We start from the raw sequence: 21,153 nt of genomic DNA on the forward strand, positions 1-21,153 counted from the left end.
GTAATTACATGGACTGATCACATATTTAAGCCTAAACTTTATTTAGGAAGAGAATTCAAATGACAGATACGTGATAGCTGACACTGCAAGCCTTCAGGCTTCATCATTACAAGCTGTTTTACTATTTTATAATTTTTCTTTTCTTAAAGTCTTCCTATAAGTATATGATACCGTAACAAATTAGCATAAAATGGGAACAAACAAAACTACTACTAGGTAGAGTATCCTTTCTTTTTCTTTTTTTGGGGAATGAAAACAATACTACCTTCTCTGTTCTTTTGAGGGATTTGCTAGGAACTTCGTAAAAAAATTGAATAGCCAACATTAGAAAAAATTTAATAGCCAACGTTTCATTAAGATTAACGCCAACGTTCACATATATTAATGCCAACTTTTCATAATATATTTTTGCCGCTAAAAAAACAAAACATTCACATAATTATAGAAGTTAAAGAAAATAATTAACGTAGATTTTGTTTAATGTATTAATATATGTACATATTTTTATTCATATATTAATATACGTGTCTATTTTTTTTATAATATCTACGGAGAGCTATATTTTTACACAATTTAATTCAATCCTATGCCATAAACTTTAGGTGTTGTTTAAGTTGTGATTAATTAAGTTTTTAGTTCGAAAATTATAGTACTACATTGCCCAAATAGACAACACATGACTTCTAATAATGAGTGACTACTTACTAACAGATTTCTTAACCACCCAAACAACTACCAACTAACTTAAAAAACTGAAAAACTATCAAAAGAAACACCATTATGTAACAACACGGTAAGGCATACAAATTATTCATTCTTGAGTTCAACAGAAACAAGCGATGAATCGTTCTTGAGTTCAATCGCACCAACTAGAGAGGATCTTGTACCCTTTAAAAATTGGTTATACCATTTTGCAGAGAGCTTTGGATATCTTCTCAACTCTTGATCATTCCTATCGACAAAGTACAGTCCATAGATTGATTTATATCCATCCAGCAACTCGAATGAATCAATAAAAGACCACACAAAATATCCCTTTATATTTGATCCATTTCTGAAAAAAATAAGATGGTGTATCAAAGCATAGCGTATAATTTATTCGATGATAACTTGCTTCAAAGACATTTTTGAGATCAAATTGTTCAACAGATAATAAGAATATAAGATGGAGTAGCAATCACATATATACCTCAAGGAATCCAGCACACTACCGATGTATGCATGCAAGTATTTCACCCTTGATACGTCATGGAGCGATGCATTGCTTGCTGTCCGTTGGCCTAACATGACAAACCCGATTTTTATCGATAATTCAATCCATTGGAACTTCTTATGAAACATTAATTTAAACAATGATATCAAGCGTGATAAATGTTTCACAAAATCATTGTTAAATCCCTTGAGGCTTAAGTTTACAATTCCATGCAAATGTTAGTATAGTTAGTATATTGTTAGAGGGGAGAGAGAAATGTTAGCAGCAGGGATCAAATCTTGGACCTCCGTCTTAAACTCTTTCAGCGTCCTAACCCTTTTACCACAGGGCTACACCTCGTGATAATGTTATTTGTCTTTCTATGACAAAGAAAAACCTTTGGGCCGCAATTTATTATTAATTCTATTAAATTTAAACCTCTATCAACATCCATATACCATTTTCCTAAAAGAATGTTGTAATCAATGAAATCTTGAATGAGAAGTAAACATACCATTTTCATGAATGAATATAGTTGGATTGCCATAAAAAATCTTGAATATATCCAGAATTTCTCGTAAAGCCCATGGTACGACAGGGTACTGAGTCAAGTCAAGTCAATAAAGATAGTTTGTATATAGAAGTAATCTAGTGATTGACCAATTAATTACGATGATAATCATAACTAGTTTTTTAACCGTTAACTCGTCCTCTGTAAGTATAGCCTCTACACCTGCAAAACCACGGAAAACATCAGAATCATAATGAAAAAGATGAGGTGAATGCAATAAGTACATCAGGTTTATATCACTTTAATATTTGAAATTTACTACACTTAAACATAATACAACACATACCGAGTAGCGTCGCAGCCGTGTCTGCAATGAAATCTCTCAGTTTTGACTTCAGCGCATCAGAATTGTCTGTGACATTAAATTTGGTGTAGTGAATTATGCCAATAAAGTCATAGGAACCCTTAACTTGTTCGGATTCATGACTTGTGAATGCTGGAATTCTTGCCCCTGCATTTGCCTTCATAATTTTGGGATAATCTCCGCGAATCAAGGGTTCCATAATCCTGCAACAAAACAGGCACATGAGAGATGAGACTGTCATATCCATATACAGTGTAGTCATAAACAGTAACCAAAAATATTAGAAGAGAAAATCTTACAATCAATGTTAGAATTAGAAACTTACCAACCGAGATAAAAATCGCGGATACGTTGACACGCTGCCCTGTCTTTCTCTGTATTTGTGTGAGGAACTAATCCAAATGTATAAAGAGAGATACCAACAAATCCGTGTTGTTCCTCCTGAAATGTAATTAGTCTCTAGGGAATCAACAAAAGTTTACAAGAAAAGTACTGGTGTGAAAAAAGATTAGGTGATATACCCTGTACTTTCTTCTATACAATCTCACAGCTGAAGAATGCGCTAACAAAACGTGATGAACTACCAAGTACGGTTCAAATGTTGAGTTGCCCTTAGTGCTCTCTATAACACAAAATGGAGGAGAACATCGCTGAGGTGGGGTGATTGCTTGATCATAACTACCTATGGCAAAGATATTGGGCTCGTTCACAGTAGTCCAATACTTGACTCTATCGCCGAACTCTCTAAAACACACATCTGCATAGTTTGTGAAGTCTTTTCTGCATCAACATTCAAGTCATAATTCTCATTTCTGTCAAAAGTTGCAATATAAGGATATTTCTTCCTAATAAACACATTATTTAGGATAAGAAATCTTCAAAACATTGAAGTGTGTTTGACGAAAGATCATATGAGCAAGTGAGGCGAGGAAAATCATAATATTAACTATAAACTCAAATTAAGATGATTAATCACATAGTGACCGACTTTAAGGGAACTAACGAGTAACGAATAGTCTTATTTTATTCCTTAAGATGAAGGTTTTTCCTAGATTTGAGGGTACCGCGCTATATTTTATTCATTATAATGTATACACTATAGGAGCACCGAACATACATGACATCACGACTAAGCCATCCTTCATATTCATCCTCAAGTGCCTGTGGGAGATCATAGTTGTGTAGTGTGACATGTGGTTCGATTCCTGCATAAGCGAAAGACTTGTATTACTTGAACAAACATAAATTTTGAATGAAATCTTAATTAAGGCATGTTTTATCTTGAATGAAATTAAGAAACTCGTAACTAACCATTGTTAATGAGTTCATTGATGAGATTGTTGTAATACTGCAATCCCTTGGGGTTGACAGGTCCTCTACCATCTGAGGAGAAATAAAAGCATTTTCAAACACATTCAGTCTTTACTGCAAAAGTACATAAAGAACATTAAATTTCATTGTTTATCACTGTGTACTAAAGTTTTAAGTTGAGTAGAATACTCGGTATTAATCTTGACCAAGAAATGGAAAATCTATAAGCTTCAAGGCCGGTTTCAACCATGAGCTGCACATCTTCCTGCATCAACAGATAAAGAATGTATCACTAGGAAAAATTAGACAGATAGAAGCTTTGTGTATTGTTTACCTTGTATTTGTGGTACGAATCGCAGGCTAAATCTCCATTTCCTCCATATGCAAACCCTTTGAGTAACAAAATGATAGCATATATGAGAAATGGTTTATAATGCTCAGTTGAAGTGAATGAAAAGTAAAACTTGCATGGTTAAGTTGTACTACTCCATCCTTAGTTACAAACAAAAGTTTACTTTTCTAATTGATTGAATAACTGATGTATCTAGTCTATATCGTCTTGATTATAAGCAAAAGTTTACTTTTCAGATTCATTATTTATTCGTTGAATCTAAAAAGTAAATTTCTGCTAATAATTAAGGCTGGAGGGAGTGCATGCAATATCCAAAAATGAAAAGAAGAAACAAGAAGAAAAGACTTAACCAGCATGAGCAAAGGTATCCCAAATGCTTGGAGTTCTTCCATCTTCATTAGCAGCTCCTTCTACCTGATAAGCTGAGGTACCTGACCCAAAAACAAACTCATCTGGAAAATCATATCTGCTATAGTTATAATCATCATATGCATCATTAGATTCATTACTCAACAACACCCCTATAGCTAAAGCCAAATTTAGAAGCAAAAACAAAACAAGGATCAAATATTTTTCTTGTTCCATTTTTCTTCTTCTTCTTTTATGTTTTATCATACACCAGCCACATAGTACTAGTACTATGTTGTTGGAGTAAAAGATAAGACTGGTGGTGACAAAATCCACGCCGCTAGAGGATAACAATAACAAACAAGATGCATGGTAAGATATTTTGGCATATATTCATTCTACCTACCTTTCTCTTTTATTTAATCATTTTTGCTTTTCAAGATCAGAAGTGCTTACATTAAATGCAATTGAGTTAAACAAGACAATACCAAATCCATGTCATTTTATTCTATTTCTAATTTTTTTAAAAAAATATAGGCTTAATTACTGTTTTTTTCCCTTAACTAATTTTCAAGTTTTATTTTTTTAATCCCTTAATTAATAAATGTTGCAATTTTGATCCCTTAAATTTATTTCTTTCTTTTTTGGTTACGCCCTTAAATTTATTTCTATTAGTCAAAAATGTCATTTTCATTAATTTCTAATCTCAAATGTATAAGTTGGACCAACGTTATAAATGGTCCACCATAGAATTTACTAATTATTTTAATTTTAACCATTTAATTTCTTTGTTAAAAAAAGAACAATTGAATCATGTAAGTCTATATTAGTATCATGTAAGTATATTCTACTTTTCATCATCTTCTCCATCATATTCATAAACTTATTCAAAAAAAAAAAAAAAATTTACAGTTTCATCTTTTTTTCACTATCCTCGTTGATTCTTTACAATCTATACTTTCAACTCACCCAAGTTGATTCTTGAGCTCTGTTGAGGTTGCATTTCTCAACAAACAGATTCATAATTCAACAAAATCAGAAAACAGCCACCCATATATCAATATATCAATTTTCAAAGTACATAAAAATTACACAATCACACATCATTGAACACAAATCAACAATACAAAAATAAATCTCAATTTTTTCCAACTCTTGTTATTTGATTTTGATTATTGATTGTTTTTTCTTGTTCAATTTTTGGGATTAACAGGACCTCTGCCATCTGAAAAAAAAAAGAAATAGATTTCAATGTTTCACATCATTTGCAAGATAACAAAAATAGCATTTAGTAATTAAAAATAAATTCTACTTGGTATCAATCTCGACCAGGAAATGGAAAATCTGTAAGCATCAAGGCCTGTTTCCACCATTAGCTGCACATCTTCCTGCATTGTATAGATTATAGGAAAATGAAGTGAAAGCAAGCATATGTAGCAAAATTACTCAAACAAGGGACCAAGATTAGAAACAAGTGATGGATCCTTCTCATTCTCAACAAGTTCAATAGAACTTGTTCTTCCCATCAAAAACCATTTGTACCATTTTGCAGAGAGCTTTGGGTATCTCTTCAACTCTGGATCATTGCGATCGACATAGTATAAGCCATAGCTTGCACTATATCCATCCAACAACTCAAACACATCCATAAAGGACCATGCAAAATATCCTTTCACATTTGATCCATTTCTGACAAAATTTAACATAACATTAATTAGCATTAGAGACGGTATTAAAATTCTTAGTAAGTCGGGGTTCAAGTCCTGACAAGAAGAAAACTATTTCAGAGATGAATTATCATACCTCAAAGCATCAAGCACTGCACCAATATATCCATGAAAGTATTTCACCCTTGACAAGTCTAGGAGTGACGAATTGCCTGCTGTCCGTTGACCATTTTCAAGAATAAATAGAGGAGGATTGCCATAAAGAAGCTTGAATTTGTCGAGTTCTTTTTGTAAATACCATGGTGTTACAGAATACTAAATCAAGTAAAAAGCTTGTTACTTATATACTATGCTACATTGAAATGATATTCTTAAAATTTCAAACATCTTTGTTTTCCTATATGCAAAATCTTCTTTTTTAATTCCTGTAAAAAATTTATGACTTTTAGTTCACAAAATATTTCCAATCAACACTTTTGGTTTCTAACTTTCTATACGGTTAAAACTCAAGCAACGTGGCAACACATACTCTCTTAATAATGTTGAAGGGCAAATTCTTATCTACCCATCACTGTAAAATGGGTAGAGTAGCCCATCTGAGTTGGCAGTATCAAGACCATCCATTTATTTTTCATCATTTATGTTATAAAAATTTTATAATTTACAATACTAGTAACTCAAAATAGTTTAATTGCAAAAACACCCACTAAATTTTAACACTAAATTTTCATTCCATCCATCTTCATGTTTGCAGCAATCAACTTCTTCAAACTCCTGGGTTTTTTTTTTTTTTGAACTAGCAAAATTTTATTAAAAAGCACTTTGAGTACAAGCAATACACAAAGGACACATGATAGGAACTGTTGGAACATGATGAAGGAATAAGAGGAAACTTGGTATTGAAGTAAACACATTTGTTAGAACCATGTGTAGTGTGAATTGAAAAAAGGCTCTTTGAGTCCCACATTGGAAAAATCACACCACTTGGTAGTGTTTATATATCACAAGTTGGCAATCCAAGGGTGTGCCCTTGGGGTACCCACTTTTGTAAGAAAGGGAGACCACACACAATGTCGAATATCACACGCGCGCGCCGCCGCCGCCGTCCGACCGGCCGGCCGGCTCGGTTCGGGCTGGGCTTGGGTGATATATTAATTTTTTAATACTAAGAAAAAGAAATTTAAATTCAAAATTTCTTTTAGTGTGTCCCTTAATTCGCACATGTTAAATGTGCTTAGACCAAGTCCTGAACGGATTTCTATCTGATAAACGGTCAAAGCCTGCGTGTCCTATTTTTTGGCCACGTTTTGAAATGTTAAACGGTCAAAAATGAGGTGTCCCACGTTTCCTATTTTTGTGCCACGGTTTTGAACTTGGACTGAGCAACTTCAGCTCCTGAAATCTCTCTGATTCCAGCCCCCTCCTTGCCTATAAATACCACTTCTCATTCTTCAGTTTTTTCACACTTTCTTTTCTCTGCATTCTGAGAACTTGGTGTTATTCTGACCGATACTACAGTGCAGTAATTTATCGGTATTTTTCATTAAAAACGGCTGTTTTATCCTGGGGACTTCGCGGTCGATATACTACAGTGCACTCCTTCGAGTAGTTCCGCGAAACGTCTTAAAGAAAGCGACCTAGTACGCGACTCAGCCAATAATTTAATTCGTTGCCAATTTTGAAAAATCTGTTTTCTGTTTTTTAAAAAAGTCAGTAAACCGTTTTTACAACAATTTTAAGACGTTTCGAAAATATCATGGCAAACGAAGAGATTATTGGTAATTCATCTGTCGGTGCTACCGAAAGGCCGTTTAAATTTGAGGGCAATCATTTCAAACGTTGGCAACAAAAAATGTTTTTCTTCCTGACTCTTAAAAAGTGTGCCTACGTTTTGAAACAGCCCATTCCTGTGGTTCCTGTTGAAGCTTCTGCTTCTGGAACTAATGAACAGACCGTTAACACCAACGGTGATGCTGTATCTGCCGAAAAAGACAAAGGCAAGGCCACGGCAGAACAGCTTAAAGAGAAAGCGCTGCAACTAGAAATAGATAGGCAGCTCTGGATTGATAATGATTATGTTTGCAAAAACTATATCATTAATGGATTAGAGGATGATCTGTATGATTATTACAGAACCTATAATACAGCCAGTGATGTGTGGGAGGCTCTTAGCAAGAAGTATGATACTGAGGAAGCTGGAGTGAAGAAGTATGCTGTGAGTAGGTATTTGAAATACCAGATGGTTGATGAAAGGTCAGTGGAAGTGCAGTCACATGAACTGCAGAAAATTGCTCATGAGATAATAACCGAAGGTATGCCTTTACATGAGCAGTTTCAGATTTCTGTTATTATTGATAAGCTGCCCCCTAGTTGGAAAGACTTTAAGAATCAGCTCCGTCATAAGACAAAGGAATTTTCCATTGAGGGTCTGATTACCCGTCTTCGTATAGAAGAAGAATCCCGGAAACAGGATATGAAAGAGGAAGAAAAGATATTGGTTGTTTCTAACACCAATAAAAAGAAATTCGGTGCAGCTCTGAAGCCTACGGGCAAACCTTTGAAAAATCAGAATCAGAGCCGCGTTCAAAACCGAGTTAAGAATGGTAACCCAGTTAGGGGCCATATTGCTAAACAACATCAGCAACAACCACCTCCTAGAAATGACGCTGTTGAGCCATTTTACTGCTTCAATTGCTGGAAAACAGGTCATATATCAAAGAAGTGCAGAAATCCAAAGAGGCCTAAACCGGCTAATCTTGCACATATTAATGTGAATGTGGCTGATGAGCCATATGCTGCTATGATCACCGAAATTAATATGGTCGGTGGTACTGATGGATGGTGGATAGATACAGGCGCTACCCGCCATGTCTGTTATGATCGTGCTATGTTTAAAACATACACGAATGCTGAAAATAAGAAGGTGCAGATGGGTAATGCTCATACATCTGATGTTGCTGGTGTTGGAGATGTAGTTCTGAAGTTCACATCTGGAAAGACTCTTATCTTGAAGGAAGTCCTTCATGTTCCTGAGATGAAGAAGAATCTTGTTTCTGGTTTCCTCTTGAATAAGGCTGGGTTTAATCAAACTATAGGGGCTGATATGTACACCATCACTAAGAATGGTATTTTTATTGGGAAAGGGTACGCCTCTGATGGCATGTTTAAGCTGAATGTTGATGAATTTATTATTAATAAAATTTCTCCTTCTGTTTACTCTTTGTGTGATTTTAATATTTGGCATTCTAGACTTTGTCATGTTAATAAACGCTCAATCTTGAATATTAGTAACTTAGGATTAATTCCTAAACTTAGTTTTAATGAAATAGAAAAATGTGAATTTTGTAGTCAAGCTAAAATAACAAAGAGCAAACATAAGTCAGTAATACGAGAATCTGAACCAATGGACCTTATACATTCTGATATATGTGAACTAGATGGAACCATGACTAGGAATAACAAACGTTATTTTATCACTTTTATTGATGATTGTTCAGATTATACTTTTGTTTATTTAATGAAAAATAAAAGTGATGCTTTTGATATGTTCAAAATTTTTGTGAAAGAAATAGAAAATCAATTTAATACGAAAATCAAGAGACTTCGTAGTGATAGGGGAACCGAATATAATTCTAGTTTATTTAATGATTTTTATAAACAACACGGAATTATACATGAAACGACTGCACCATATTCCCCTGAAATGAATGGTAAAGCAGAAAGAAAGAATAGAACTCTTACTGAATTAGTAGTTGCTATTATGTTAAATTCCGGTGCCGCTAAACATTGGTGGGGGGAAATAATTTTGACTGTCTGCTTTGTTTTGAATAGAATTCCCAAATCTAAAAGAAGCGAATCTGCTTATGAAATATTAAAGAAAAGACAACCAAACTTGTCTTATTTAAGAACTTGGGGATGTCTAGCCTATGTCCGTAAACCGGACCCGAAGCGAGTTAAACTCGCTAGTAGAGCCTATGAATGTGTATTCATTGGTTACGCAGCAAACAGTAAAGCATATAGGTTTTACGACCTAAATGAAAAAGTGATCATAGAATCTAATGATGCAGACTTCTATGAAAATAAATTTCCCTTTAAATCAAGAAATAGTGGGGGCACTGAACAGGATAATATTCCTGAGTCGAGTCACTTACCAGTGATACCAAATGATGATAGCAATGACGAAGTACAAAATGAACTTCGTAGAAGCAAACGTGTAAGAGTGGCTAAAGACTATGGTCCAGACTATGCGACTTTTACATTGAATGAAGATCCAGCAAATCTTCAAGAAGCCTTGTCATCGATGGATGCAGATCTTTGGCAAGAAGCTATTAATGATGAGATGGATTCTCTAGAATCTAACAAAACATGGCACTTAGTAGACTTACCTCCCGGTTGCAAACCAATTGGTTGTAAATGGATTTTGAAAAAGAAACTAAAACCCGACGGCACGGTTGAAAAATACAAGGCTCGCCTTGTAGCCAAAGGTTTTAGACAAAGAGAAAATATAGATTTCTTCGACACATTTTCACCTGTCACTAGAATAACGTCCATTCGAGTACTTATTTCAATAGCAGCTATTTATAACTTAATTGTACACCAAATGGACGTTAAAACTGCTTTTTTAAATGGTGACTTAGAAGAAGAAATCTATATGGAACAACCCGAAGGGTTTGTTATACATGGACAAGAAACTAAGGTCTGCAAGTTAGATAAATCTCTGTATGGTCTTAAACAAGCTCCGAAACAATGGCATGAAAAGTTTGATAACTTAATGATATTGAATGGGTTCAGACTCAATGAGAGTGACAAATGCATTTACTATAAAAGTGATGGCAACATTTGCACTATAATATGTCTCTATGTAGATGACATGTTGATATTTGGCTCAAACCTTTCTGCCATAAATAATGTGAAATCAATGTTGAGTAACAACTTTGATATGAAAGACCTCGGAGAAGCTAGTGTGATTCTTGGAATAAAAATCACTAGGTCTGAGAAGGGGATATCCCTAGATCAATCACATTATGTGGAAAAGATCCTAAAGAAATACGGTTACTTTAACTGTAAACCTGCCTGCACACCTTATGATCCCAGTGTAAAACTGTTTAAGAACACTGGTGATAGCGTAAGACAAACAGAATACGCGAGCATCATTGGTAGTCTTAGGTATGCCACTGATTGTACTAGACCCGACATCGCCTATGTCGTGGGACTCTTGTGTAGGTTTACCAGCAGACCCAGTAATGAGCATTGGCACGCTATTGAGAGAGTCATGAGATACCTGAAAAGGACCATGAATCTCGGATTACACTATCAGAGATTTCCAGCTGTACTTGAAGGGTACAGTGATGCTGATTGGAACACCTTGTCAGATGATTCCAAAGCTACTAGTGGCTTTATATTTAGTATAGCCGGTGGAGCTGTATCATGGAAGTCTAAGAAACAGACCATTTTGGCACAGTCCACTATGGAATCTGAAATGATAGCACTAGCAACTGCTAGTGAAGAAGCAAGCTGGTTGAGATGCTTGTTATCTGAGATTCCCTTATGGGAAAAACCTATGCCTGCTGTCTTGATCCATTGTGATAGTACTGCAGCTATCGCTAAAATTGAGAATCGTTTTTATAACGGTAAAAGACGTCAAATTAGAAGAAAGCACAGCACAGTGAGAGAGCTCATCACTACAGGTGCTGTGAGAGTGGATCATGTACGCACTAATGATAACCTAGCAGATCCTTTGACGAAAGGACTGGCTAGAGAGAAAGTCCAAAATACATCTGTCAAGATGGGACTAATGCCTATGAAGTGAATTACTTATGATGGTAACCCAACCTAAAAGACTGGAGATCCCAAGAATTAGGTTCCAATGGGTAAACAACAAGTTGTGAGTAATATGAGATGAACATGCAAATTGAGAAGCATGAATCCTGTAATGATAAAGGTTGAGTTAGCAAAACTCTTAATGGAATCTATACTCTATAGGAGTGGAGTACATCAGGAGTACTCTTGATAGAATCACCTATATGAATGTGGAACTGAGGCCGGTTTCTCTGGAATTTCGGGGCGAATTCCTAGAGCATTCATGAAACTGGGATAGACGTGCAGGGCCATTAATGCACGAGCCTTAGAAAACACCTTAAGAAAGGTTGTGTGCTGGTTTGAGGAAAATCTGAGATAGAGTTCCAAGACTAAACGTCACTCTTGCTTAATCAGGCTCTTACTGGCTACGTGAAGGTTCCAAGACTTAGCTCACCTTCGCTTATGCACAATCTTACTGAAACGTTTAACGTTATGACTGAAACAACTTTTTTAAATTCAAGTGGGGGATTGTTGGAACATGATGAAGGAATAAGAGGAAACTTGGTATTGAAGTAAACACATTTGTTAGAACCATGTGTAGTGTGAATTGAAAAAAGGCTCTTTGAGTCCCACATTGGAAAAATCACACCACTTGGTAGTGTTTATATATCACAAGTTGGCAATCCAAGGGTGTGCCCTTGGGGTACCCACTTTTGTAAGAAAGGGAGACCACACACAATGTCGAATATCACACGCGCGCGCGCGCGCCGCCGCCGCCGTCCGTCCGACCGGCCGGCTCGGCTCGGTTCGGTTCGGGCCGGGCTTGGGCTTGGGCTTGGGCTTGGGCTTGGGTGATATATTAATTTTTTAATACTAAGAAAAAGAAATTTAAATTCAAAATTTCTTTTAGTGTGTCCCTTAATTCGCACATGTTAAATGTGCTTAGACCAAGTCCTGAACGGATTTCTATCTGTTAAACGGTCAAAGCCTGCGTGTCCTATTTTTTGGCCACGTTTTGAAATGTTAAACGGTCAAAAATGAGGTGTCCCACGTTTCCTATTTTTGTGCCACGGTTTTGAACTTGGACTGAGCAACTTCAGCTCCTGAAATCTCTCTGATTCCAGCCCCCTCCTTGCCTATAAATACCACTTCTCATTCTTCAGTTTTTTCACACTTTCTTTTCTCTGCATTCTGAGAAACTGCTTTCTTTCCTCTCTAATTTTTTCTTTCTTCGAAAATTACTTTGTTGTTTCATATTGTGAACGGTTGTAAACCGTAGAATTGATATTCGTATATCAATTAGAGTGGTTCGAAATTTTCGACCATACTTGGTGTTATTCTGACCGATACTACAGTGCAGTAATTTATCGGTATTTTTCATTAAAAACGGCTGTTTTATCCTGGGGACTTCGCGGTCGATATACTACAGTGCACTCCTTCGAGTAGTTCCGCGAAACGTCTTAAAGAAAGCGACCTAGTACGCGACTCAGCCAATAATTTAATTCGTTGCCAATTTTGAAAAATCTGTTTTCTGTTTTTTAAAAAAGTCAGTAAACCGTTTTTACAACAGGAACAATTAGAACCCATCAGAAAAACAAAAAAGAAAGCAGTAACAATGAACCACCACACCTCTCCCTAAACACAGCAACCTAACAACAAGAGAAGCAAAAAATGGGTAATTTTCGTTTTAATTGTTTGTCAAAATTTCGAATCTTGATATGCCATAAACTGAAGTGAAATATTATAGAGGTTTTGTGGAGCATGATTTTACGAATCTAATGAAACAAATTTCGTGTTTTTTGGACAATCATAGAGGGAGAAATCTAAAAAAAACTTTTTCTTTCATGGAGTTCAAAGATTTACGAATTTCTCTGTAAACCTCACTTTTTCTATGTTTAAGACTTGATTATTTTGTGTTAAGATTATTAGAAATGTTATTTCGGTCGAAACCCACAAAAAATCATACGAAACGGTGCTGAAAAACGGATTATACATGTGCTGGAGCGCTACCCCGGATTTTGACCCGTTTCTGGTTCGTGGGTCGACCCGCTAGAGGTTGAAGATGATACTATTCATGTGTTTATCAAGCCTACTTGCGGATTAGAGAGAGTGCTAGAGAGTGTGATTGCTACAAGCGTCCGTTTTTTATGCCGTTTTTTGCGTTAGGTTCGATTTAACGAGCTTTATTTTAGTAATATTTTTTCTAAATTTTTTGTTGCGTCAAAGATATTTTTATAAAATATAACACCTTATATTTAGTTAATTAAATATTTTTAAAAAATAAATTATTATGAAAAAAATATGTTACAAATATAATACTCTCTCCGACAATTATATAAACAAAAATTCAATTTTTATGTTCATTGAGTAAGTGATATATCTAGTCTAATATATAGATAATATACATTAGGGTGGAGGGTTCGAACCTTGGTTATTTCACTTATCTATTTTAAATGTGAAATTTCTCACCACTACACTATTTGATAAAATAAAATAAAATAAATAAAGTATAATATTAACGAATAATTATCTTATAAAATTATTTGTATGGTTATAAAATATTTGTTATCTTATACTATATTTCTATTATTAAAATATATTTTCATAAACAAAATTATTTTAATATATATATATATATATATATATATATATATATATATATATATATAATTAAAGTTCTTTTTTTTTTTCTTCATATAATTAAAGTTCATGTTCTAGTAGTAGTCCCTTTATGGGCTAGAAGTAGCACTAATGTTTTATCTTCACCAGTCAATTAGCCATTCATTAATCATCGTGCCAATTAAAGTTAACTTCTATTTTAAAGATTAATCGTCTAGTAAAGTTAAATAATCCTCGTTAATTAATGATTTACCCAACAAAAATCATTTAATAAAACTCCCTCTCTTAAATTTTAAGTTACGTTAAAATATCATGTTAAAGAGTATTTCGGAGTATTTATTAAGCTTAAGCATGCTAAAAAAAGAAATTTATGATAAATTAATGCTAAAAAGATGACCTTTTTTTTTTTTTAGGGATGCACGAGTTTGAAGATATACTTCTTTATTACTCCCTCCGTACCACAATATGTCGTTTTAACCATATTGTACAAATTAAGAAATGTAATTAATGTTGTATGGAAAATAAAAAATTATGAGTTAGTATACAAAGTTGTCCTTCATTAATGGTATAGAAAAGATAAATTGAAGAATTGAAAAAAGAAAGAGTAATAAATAGTTAAGGATATAAGAGGAGAAATAACATTAAATATTTTATTTGTAATGTAAAGTAACTTATAATTTGGTAATGTAAAGTGACTTATTATTGGTTATGTAAAACTCCGAGCGGGGCAATTCCCGCGAGGATCCGCTCTGACGGATGCAAATTGACATCCCTAATGTGGCCTATAATTTAGGGCTTACCCGTTGGCCCCATGTTTTCACTATAAGAAAACATCAATTTACCGACAAAATTTATTGACGGTTTAGGCCCTCTGTAAGTTACTGGCGGCCTAAGCCCCCAGTAAATGAAACAAACCGCCAAAAACTTAAAAAAAAAAAATATTTAAGAAAAAGTCTTTAACTTACTGGTGGCCTTAACCGTCAAAAACTTATCAATTTTTTTCTTTAAACTTACTGGCGGCCTTAGCCGTCAAAAACTTATCAAATTTTTTATTCTAAAAATTGAGAGATACTAGGAGGGGAAAAAAATGAGAGGAGTTATTATATTTTTATACACGTTTCAGATTCATCAAGTACCCACCACCTCTCACAAACACACTCTCTCTATGCCAAAGTTACTCTACTGCAAGTCTGCAAAACAGGCTAGGCGGACCGAGCCCATTAGGCTAACGAAACTCATCCAGTCCAATAAATATATCTCTAAGAATTTTAACAGCCTGGAGCTAGCAAAATGGGCTATCCTGAATGGGCCGGGCCGTCTAGCCTGATTATCCCCGGGTTTGGGCCTTGAAAATTCTAGCCCGAATTGTTTTCGGGCTTTTTAGCCCGGCACGATAAAGTCCGGTTAAAATATAGGCTAGCCCGGATGGGCCATGGGCGGCCCGCAAGCCCAAATAAATTTTAATAAAAAAACTTAAAACATAAATATAAGTAACATGTTTTCGATGATTTGAACTTAGTTTATACTTTATATTATAAGAGTTTCTTTTGCCACCGTACGAGTTTTTCAAATATCATTCGTTACTTGAGTATCGAACGGTGTATTTTCCTCAAATTTCTCATTTTTACTACTTAAGTAGCGGATGAGTAAAAAAATAGGGCGCACGAGAAACTCGTAAGTAGCGAATGAGTAAAATTAGGGTCGCAAGAAACTCGTAGGTAGTGAATGAGTAAAAATACGGCGCACGAGCGTAGGTAGCGGATGAGTAAAATAAGGGCGCGCAAGAAACTCCTAGGTATGAGATGAGTAAAAATAGGGCGCGCGAGAAACTCGTAGTTAGCGGATGAGTAAAAATAGGGCGCACGAGAAACTCTTAGTTAGCGGATGAGTAAAAATAGGACGCGCGAAAAACTTATAGGTAGCGGATGAGTAAAAATAGGGCGCGGGAATTATTGATCATATGATTTGATCGGTTTGTTGCTCGTACTCCTTCGTGACAAAAAAAAATAGGTTGTTTAATAATTTCTCATGTGCTCTACTATGATTTACATTAATTTGATTTTCTAATTTTGGTATGCACAATATAGTGTAGTTGTTTTTTAGTTATTTATAATGTTGAGTTTGAGCACTAAAAGTAAAAATAAAAAATCGGGTCGGCCTGAAAGCCCGACAACCCGTAACATAACTAATTGAATCTCTAGTTACTATTAAAAGTAAAACTTTATATTTTTGATTAATTGAATAACTGATGTATATTATCCATATATTATATTAGATATATCACTTACTCAATGAACATAAAAATTGAATTTTTGTTTATAATAATTGTCGGAGAGAGTATTATATTTGTAACATATTTTTTTCATAATAATTTATTTTTAAAAAATATTTAATTAACTAATATAAGGTGTTATATTTTATAAAAATATCTTTGACGCAACAAAAAATTTAGAAAAAATATTACTAAAATAAAGCTCGTTAAATCGAACCTAACGCAAAAAACGGCATAAAAAACGGACGCTCGTAGCAATCACACTCTCTCGCACTCTCTCTAATCCGCAAGTAGGCTTGGTAAACACATGAATAGTATCATCTTCAACCTCTAGCGGGTTGACCCACGAACCAGAAACGGGTCAAAATCCGGGTAGCGCTCCAGCACATGTATAATCCGTTTTTCAGCACCGTTTCGTATGATTTTTTGTGGGTTTCGACCGAAATAACATTTCTAATAATCTTAACACAAAATAATCAAGTCTTAAACATAGAAAAAGTGATGTTTACAGAGAAATTCGTAAATCTTTGAACTCCATGAAAGAAATTTATTTTTTTAGATTTCTCCCTCTATGATTGTCCAAAAAACACGAAATTTGTTTCATTAGATTCGTAAAATCATTCTCTACAAAACCTCTCTAATATTTCACTTCAGTTTATGGCATATCAAGATTCGAAATTTTGACAAACAATTAAAACGAAAATTACCCATTTTTTGCTTCTCTTGTTGTTAGGTTGCTGTGTTTAGGGAGAGGTGTGGTGGTTCATTGTTACTGCTTTCTTTTTTGTTTTTCTGATGGGTTCTAATTGTTCCTATCATGTGTCCTTTGTGTATTGCTTGTACTCAAAGTGCTTTTTAATAAAATTTTGCTAGTTCAAAAAAAAAAAAAACCCAGGAGTTTGAAGAAGTTGAATGCTGCAAACATGAAGATGGATGGAATGAAAGTTTAGTGTTAAAATTTAGTGGGTGTTTTTGCAATTAAACTATTTTGAGTTACTAGTATTGTAAATTATAAATTTTTTATAACATAAATGATGAAAAATAAATGAATGGTCTTGATGCTGCCAACTCAGATGGGCTATTCTACCCATTTTATAGAAATGGGTACCCAAGTTGTCACCATGTTGAAGGTTCATATTTATCAACACGTGTTTTTATTTTATATGCAGGAACCGGGGTTCGAACCCCATATACTCCAACATTTATTCACCTTTAACATAGAATAATAATAATAATAATAATAATAATAACAATAAATATTGGGATTTAGTATTTTTTAAGATATTATTGTTACCTCTGCATTTGAAAACAGATCATCATCTGCAATAATCAGAAAATGTTGAGTAACTTATCCTGCTTGATCAATTGTTGAGAAATAGTGATGCATTAGCATTGAATAGATGCTAATTAAATTGAGTATGAATATAATTAATATGATCATTGTTAATCTTTGACCAAGTGCTTACAGATCAAATTTACAGCCATGTCTCCATTGAAGTCTCTGAGTTTGATGTTGAGAGCGCCATAATTATCTGAGATATTCATATTAATATAGTGAATTAAGCCAATAAAATCATATGAACCTTGAACTTGTTTAGATTCACAGCTTGTGAAGGTTGGAATTCTAGCACCAATATTTTTCTTCATGGAGATTGGATAGTCTCCATAGATCAATGGTTCCATAATCCTGCAATTAAGTACGCGTGTAAATTTAAATGACATATTTGAAGGCTATGAAGCATGGATGTCTCAACCTGCCCTAGGTATGACACTCTTAGGACACATGTCCGACACCCCCCATTTAGGCGTCCAAAGCGACACAAGAAACTGTAGTGTTACTAACTTACCAACCAACAAAAAAATTACGGGCTCTTTGAGTTGCAACCATGTCTTCTTCTTTATTTGTTTGAGGTGTCATTCCAAATGTATAGATAGATATACCAACAAATCCGTGTTGTTGGTCCTACAAATACAAACCAAATCATACCAACTGACGAAAGTATGTACGCAAAATAAATAAAGAAGTAAACATCATATAATATCAACAAGAAAAAAGAATTGATGATGTATCCTACCCTATACTTTGTCCTGTATAATCTGACAGCAGAAGAATGAGCTAACAAAATATGATGCACAACCAAGTAGAGCTCAAATGTAGAGTTGCCTCTAGTGTTGTTTGTTATAGTACAAAATGGAGGAGAACATCGTCGAGGTGGGCCATTTCCCTGATCATAACCACCGAATGCATACATTGGGTTCATTCACAGTTGTCCAATACAACACTCTATCGCCAAATTCTCTAAAACACACATCTGCATAATCTGTGAAGTCTCTTCTGCATTTACATATCCAATTTATTTAATTTTTTTCAAATCACTTGTCACTAATTTTAGTGACAGATTTTTCGGCCCCTACTTTTGAATTAATTGATCATGACTTAATTTCACTAATTTATTAACGCAATGTGCAAGAGATGAGGAATGTATATACATACATGACATCACGACTAAGCCATCCTTCGTATTCATCTTCCAGTGTTTGTGGAAGATCATAGTTATGCAGTGTGACATGTGGTTGGATTCCTGCATTTCAAAGGACGTGTGTGTAAAACTTTTTTACATTGATAATGTATATAAATTTAACGCATCAAAATATGTCTGATATTTTTTTATTTTAGTATAATGTTGATATATTTAACTAACCATTTCTGATAAGCTCATTGATGAGATTGTTGTAGTAATCTAATCCTTTAGGATTGACAGGTCCTCTGCCATCTGAAGAAAAATATATAGATTTTTCAATGTTTCTCATCATTTGCAAGATCGCAAAAATAGTGTTTAGTTATTAAAAATAAATTCTACTTGGTATCAATCTCGACCAAGAAATGGAAAATCTGTAAGCATCAAGGCCTGTTTCCACCATGAGCTGCACATCTTCCTGCATTGTATAGATTATAGGAAAATAATTAAATTCGTTATAATGTTTGAATAGCTTATGCCTCATTTTTTTTATTTTATAGTAAAAACTTATAAGACTCTGTTTGATTTTAGAGGGGAAAAAAAATCCTCAAATGGGTGATCAACAAATTAAGAAAGTAGTGTTGATTTATTAACCTTATATTTGTTGTACCCATCACAAGCTACGTCTCCATTTTCTCCATGCACAAAACCTGTTTTATTTAAAACTACTTAATAAGAGTCTTATACTACTAACTTAGAAAGAACGAAAGAAAAGCTTATTAAATACTTAATTCAGCCATAATTATAAGCAAAATTTTATTTTTTTTAAAATTTATTGAATAACCGATATATCTGGTATGGTGGAAAGGAGTATAGTTTTTAAGCAAAATGCATTCATAGGTCCTTTAAGTTTTCCGTTTGTATCAGATAAATCTTTTAAGTCTTTTATGTAATAAATAAGTCTTTTAAGTTTAATATTTGTAACAGATAGATCCTCAAAAAAATAGGACTTATTTGTTACTTAAAAAACTTAAAGACCTATCCGATATAAATGTAAAACTTAAAGGACCTATTTATAACTTAAAAAAACTTAAGAACCTGATACAAACGTAAAACTTAAAGGACCTGTGAATGCATTTTGCCTACTTTTTAACAAAAGTTCCAAAATCATCCATATCCATATATGATAGTATAGTATATAGTTAAAAGTTAAAACATATGTATCTGAAATAACTTATGTATTTAGTATATAATAATTAGTTAAAGAGATGATAAGAAGAAATGGAGGAAGAAAAAGAACCATCATGAGCAAAGGTATCCCATATGCTAGCAGTTCTTCCATCTTCATAAGCAGCTCCCTCCACCTGTTTGATTTTCTCTCTTTTTCTTATCGATGCCATGTTTCATAACAGTATAAAAAGAGTTATAAGAAAGAAAGAGGAAGCTGACCTGATAAGCAGATGTGCCTGAACCAAAAACAAAATCAGCTGGAAAATCACTTCTGCTATACTGATCAGCACCACTCAGAACTCCCAAAGGTGAGTTTAGAATGAGAAGTAACAAAGTCACCAAGGTAAAAGATGTTTGTGATTCCATCATCTTAATTTGTGACATCTTCTATATCAACTCATTCAAAAGTTCAGTTTTATTAATGTCTTTCTTTTTTTGGGTATATGCAATTATTAATTTGATGTTGACAATGCCGACAGAATAATGAATCCAGTAAGATTAGTTTAAATCATTGTGTGTGGAAATAGGCACCGAGAGAAGAGAAGGACCACTATAATAAATACTGCCAAGGACATTGTTTCTATTGAGTATTGGGTTTAACTCATCCTTACAAAACCGGCTTGTAAAGTGAGGATTGCCTCTAGTTTATAAACACTTAGTCAGGCCGTATCGCAACCGATGTGGGACTTCTTAACACCCCCGCTCGCGCCAAGCGCTATGGGCTTGAGGGGCGGATATGAATGGTGGAGGGCCCGATCAGAAACCTGATTGCAGGCGGCCCGACGAAATGGCCCAGCGAATCGTGGATAAACTTTGATATCATCTTATAATTGAGTATTGCGCATAACTCATCCTTACAAAACCGGCTTGTAAAGTGATGATTGCCTCTAGTTTATAAACACTTAGTCAAACTATATCACAACCGATGTGGAACTTCTTAACGGTTTCAAAATTTGGCTCTACTGTAGTCTGTATCAGTACTGACCCTGTAAGGTTAAATGATCACAAGTTACATAATTTTTGTATGGT

The 21,153-nt window shown here is 34.3% G+C and overlaps 2 pseudogenes; both read right to left on the reverse strand.

Moving 5' to 3' along the window:
• Positions 1–587: 587 nt before the first annotated feature.
• On the reverse strand, positions 588–4,478 carry LOC123922823 (annotated as a pseudogene).
• A 635-nt stretch (positions 4,479–5,113) lies between these two features.
• LOC123922892 lies at positions 5,114–20,624 on the reverse strand (annotated as a pseudogene).
• Between the last annotated feature and the right edge of the window lie 529 nt (positions 20,625–21,153).

The sequence above is a fragment of the Trifolium pratense genome, linkage group LG1 (assembly GCF_020283565.1).
Source record: "Trifolium pratense cultivar HEN17-A07 linkage group LG1, ARS_RC_1.1, whole genome shotgun sequence".
Lineage (NCBI taxonomy): Eukaryota > Viridiplantae > Streptophyta > Magnoliopsida > Fabales > Fabaceae > Trifolium > Trifolium pratense.